Source organism: Callithrix jacchus, chromosome 9 (genome assembly GCF_049354715.1).
Source record: "Callithrix jacchus isolate 240 chromosome 9, calJac240_pri, whole genome shotgun sequence".
NCBI classification, from domain to species: Eukaryota; Metazoa; Chordata; class Mammalia; order Primates; family Cebidae; genus Callithrix; species Callithrix jacchus.
This window is the reverse complement of record NC_133510.1, coordinates 6,302,165-6,307,012: the sequence shown is the minus strand read 5'-3', so window position 1 is coordinate 6,307,012 and position 4,848 is coordinate 6,302,165. Positions and strand designations below refer to the sequence as shown.

Sequence of the window (4,848 nt, the reverse complement as noted above, 5' to 3'; positions counted from 1 at the left end):
ACAAGGTAGTCCTTGAAGAAGGTCGTAAGTGCAAAGCACAAAGAAGTTGTTAGAATGGGTACATAGAACCCGAAATAATTTCCCAGGAGATAAGAGAGAACATGAATGTCAGTGCTCATTAATATTCAGCCTCCCTTGCATTTAGATGTAGCCAATATATTGATGTTGTAAGTAGATTCCTTTTGTTACAATGAAAACAAAAGACCACAGGAGTATAAGTGATAAATCAAGACCAGTTAGGAGGCTACCGCAATATTTTTGGAAAGAAAAACTAGTAAGACTAGAATGGTGGGATATGAAAACAGAACTAGCTTTTTCTCAACAGGATTGCCATCAGAACACAAGTGTCTTGAGGACTACCTCTAAAAGCCAAAATGGGAAAGGAAAAGACTAATATCAACATTATCATATTGGATGCATAGATTCAGGCAAGTCCACCACTACTGGCCATCTCATCTGCAAATGCATGGGCATTAACAAAAGAACCATTCAAAAATTTGAGAAGGAGGCTGCCGAGGTGAGAAAGGGCTCCTTTAAGTATGCCTGGTCTTGGATAAACTGAAAGCTAAGCATGAAGCTGTTATCACCATTGATACCTCCACGTGGAAACTTGAGACCAGCAAATACTATGTGAGTATCATTGATGCCCCAGGGCAGAGACTTCATAAAAAACATGCTTAAAGGGACATCTCAGGCTTACTGTGCTGTCCTGATTGTTTCCACTAGTGTTGGTGAATTTGAAGCTGATATCTCCAAGAATGGACAGACCTGTGAGCATGCCTTTCTGGCTTACACACTGGGTGTGAAACAACTAATTGCTGGTGTTATCAAATGGATTCCACTGAGCCACCCTACAACTAGAAGAGATGTGAGGAAATCATTAATGAAGTCAGCACTTGCATTATGAAAACTGGCTACAACCTTGACACAGTAACATGTGTGCCAATTTCTGGTGGGAATGGTGACAACGTGCTGGAGCCAAGTGCTAACATGCCTTGGTTCAAGGGATGGAAAGTCACCCGTAAGGATGGCAATGCCAGTGAACCATGCTACTTGAGGCTCTGGACTGCATCCCATCACCAACTGGTCCTACCAACAAGTCTTTGCACCTGCCTCTCCAGGATATCTACAAAAATTGGTGGTATTTGTACTGTTCCTGATGGCTGAGTAGAGGATGGTGGTCTCAAACCCAGTGTAGTGGTCTTCTCTGCTCCAGTCAATATTACAACTGAAGTATAATCTGTTAAAATGCACCTCGAGGCTTTGAGTAAAGTTCATCCTGGAGACAATGTGGATTTCAACGCCAAGAATGTGTCTGTCAAGGATGTTTGTCATGGCAATGTTGCTGGTGACAGCAGAAACAAGCCATCAATGGAAGCAGCTGGCTTCACGGCTCAGGTGATTACCTGAACCACCCAGGCCACATCAGTGCTGGCTATGCCCAGTACTAAATTGCCATATGACTCACTTTGCATGCAAGTTTGCTCAGCTGAAGGAAGATACTGATCACCATTCTGGTAAAAAGCTGGAAGATTGTCCTAAATTTCTTTCTTTTTTTTTTTTTTACTTTTCAACATTTATTGACAGGCAGCCGGGTTCCTCAGCAGGCTCCTGTTTTTCTTTTCTTTCTTTTCTTTTTTTTTTTGCCCATAAATCTTCCTTTTTAATATGCACGGTTTTACTCAGTTAGTGTGTTTTATTCCAGTACTAGGAGCTCCAGCATTAGAGGTTTTCCATCTCTTCTTGAGGATAAATACCATCTCTTCTGTTGCAAATTAAGGGTAGTTAAATTTGCTGAGGGTGGACACCACGGCTCCCGTTTTTCATTGCATGGTGGCATTTTCAAGATGTGGCAAGAGGGTCTTGAAGTCTGGTAAAATTCTCAGGCAGGAGTTTGGTGGACTTGCTATTTTGTGCAACTATGTGCAGTTGGTGTCTTCTACACCTCAGCCTGTACCTGCGGCCGCAGCACCTCCTGGCTCTCCATCTCTGGCAGCTCCGCCTCCTTCGTCTGCCACATCTTCATCTTCCGCGATAACATCTGCTCCGGCTCTGGCTGTGCAGCATCTATACCTGGCCATGGTGCAGGATGGGCTTGGCCTGGACCCTCAGAGCAGGGAACCACCTTGGCTGAGCAAGCCAACCTGTGAGCAGGTGGAACTCGGTGTCCTAAATTCTTTTATTTTTATTTTTTTGAGACGGAGTTTCGCTCTTATCACCCAGGCTGGAGTGCAATGGCGCGATCTGGACTCACCGCAACCTCTGACTCCTGGGTTCAAGCAATTCTCCTATGTCAGCCTCCCAAGTAGCTGGGATTACAGGCATGCACCACCATGCCCAGCTAAGTTTTGTATTATTTGTAGAGACGGGGTTTCACCATGTTGACCAGAATGGTCTCGATCTCTTAACCTCGTGATCCACCCGCCTCGGCCTCCCAAAGTGCTGGGATTATAGGCATGAGACACCGCACCCGGCCTTTTTTTGTCATTTTGTTTTTTAAGACGGGGGTTTCACCATGTTGGTCAGGCTGGTCTTGAACTCCCAACCTCAGGTGATCCGCCGCGTTGGCCTCCACAGTGCTTGGATTACAGGCGTGAGCCACCACGCCTGGCTCCTGAATTCTTAGTCTGGTGATGCTGCCATCGTTGATGTAGTTCCTGGCAAGCCCATGTGTATTGAGAGATTCTCGACTATCCATCTCTGGGTCACTTTGCTATTGGTTATATGAGACAGACAGTTGCCATTGGTATCGTCAAAGCCGTGGACCAGTGGACAAGAAGGCTACTGGAGCTGGCAAAGTCGCCAAGTCTGCCCAGAAAGCTCAAAAGGCCAAATGAATATTATCCCTAATACCTGACACCCTAGACTTAACTAATGGTGAAAGGACTATCTCAGAACTGTTTGTTTCAATTGGACATTTAAGTTTAATAGTAAAGACTAGTTAATGATTAGAATGCATCACAAAACCTTCAGAAGGAGAGGAGAATGTTTTGTGGACCATTTGTGTGTGTGTGTCTGTTGGTGTGTGTGTGTGTGTGTGTGTGTGTGGCAGTTTCCAGTGTTTAGTTTTTAAAATAAGGACTTTTTAATGGAAACAACATGACCAAAAACCTTTCATAGAATTTTGAGACCCATTAAAACCAAGTTTAATGAGGAAAAAAAAAGAGAGAGAGAGAGAAAAACAAGATTTGTTTATGGATTTCAAAATTAATTCCGTGTTTTTCTTCAGTCCGTTTCTTTCTCCGGTTTCAGCCTTCCTCTCCCACTTCTCTAACCCCCCTCCCACCATGTTTCTACTAATCCTTTCTTGGCGCAAATGGTAATTGTTCAAACTAGGTCAATTTTATTTGAGAAGTTATTTTACCACCAAATATTATCTTTACTCTTACTTTTCCCGGTTTACTCTTGTTTTTTTTTTTTCTTATCCCTCCCTTTGCTGTTAATATTTTCTGTATATGCCAAGATGGTGAGATTTTTCAATGTTGCTTCTTTTTGAGAAAAATTGACTTCTGTCTTGGGTCCAAACAAACAAAAAAAGGAATACTTTGTTTAAGTAATTAAGTGTTCACTACAGTCCAGTACATGACACAGAACAACTACTTGGATAAACATAGAAAATATATGCATACATCCACATACAAACAGAAAAATAGGTAGCAAATATGGGTTCTATTTATCTATATTAAGAATAAATATCAAAATTATTGTTATCATTATGGTTTCTGTTGAGTCTCTAATGAAGCAATGAACTGTGTCTTTCATTGCCTTATTCTAAATGTTTTAATTATCTTATTGGAATAGTAGAAAATAAAGCTTTATTTTGGTTTTGCATTTTTCCACTTTGACTGTCTGTTAGAAAATAATTGTGAAAGTAAAATACATGTATACATGTGAGATCACTACCCATTAAGCCTGCAGCAGATGACGTCTGACTTCTAGCCATGAATATTCTGTGCAAAATTCTCAATGTTTCAGATTTCTTACATAGGAAATAGCGAATATCGCAGTTTACCTTTATATGTTGTCTTAAAAGAACAAGTGGTAGTTGGATCAGGTTCCAAGACAGAAGAAAGTAACTTGTCCAACTGTCAAAGCATATCTGATACCACAAGGATCTTCATTCAGAAATTTGCAGCATTGCTGTATAAGATTTGCTAAGCCTCTTTAAACATCTCTATCTCTCTATCACCTCATCTTTAAAGATGTTCACAGTGGCAAAAACATTAAGGGGAGTTTTTATTCCTAAAAGTTATCCACTACTTTTCACCATTATAAAAATATTATGTCCTACTTTCAAAAAGCAAATAATTAAAATCATTAAAAGTTACTGTGATTTTAAGAAACTGTCTCTCCCCCTCCCAAATCCAAAGTCAGTTACATTTAGTGCAAGGCTGTGTATTAGATTACTTTGAGTTACGCCAACATTTTAATTTTTTTCTCCCCTTCTTCCTCTTCTCCTCCTCCTCCTCCTCCTCCTCATTCTTCTTCTTCTTCTTCTTTTTCTTCGACAGAAAGTGGTGGAGCTGGATTTGGGCCCTAGTTCACCCTCTTGGCACACTGCCCTCCCGCTTCCATTTATGAAACTGCCATGAGGTCCAGGCTAGGTGGTTTTGACTGTGACAATGTCCTGGTTGTCTTGAGCCTATTAATTAATTAATTAATTAATTTATTTATTTATTTATTTTTCAGTGAAGAGGAAAAGGTAGAACTGAGGGCCCTATTTATTTATTTTTTTATATATAATTTTTATTTTTTTTGAAAGAAAGAAAAAAAGGAGTGAAGGAGAGGAAGAAAGAGGAAGAAAAAGAGGGAGATAGAATGGGAATGTAGCTTTATTCTGAAAATGGT

The 4,848-nt window shown here is 40.6% G+C and overlaps 1 pseudogene; it reads left to right on the top strand.

Moving 5' to 3' along the window:
* Positions 1-374: 374 nt before the first annotated feature.
* Positions 375-2,837, top strand: LOC100389923 (putative elongation factor 1-alpha-like 3; annotated as a pseudogene).
* Positions 2,838-4,848: the final 2,011 nt, after the last annotated feature.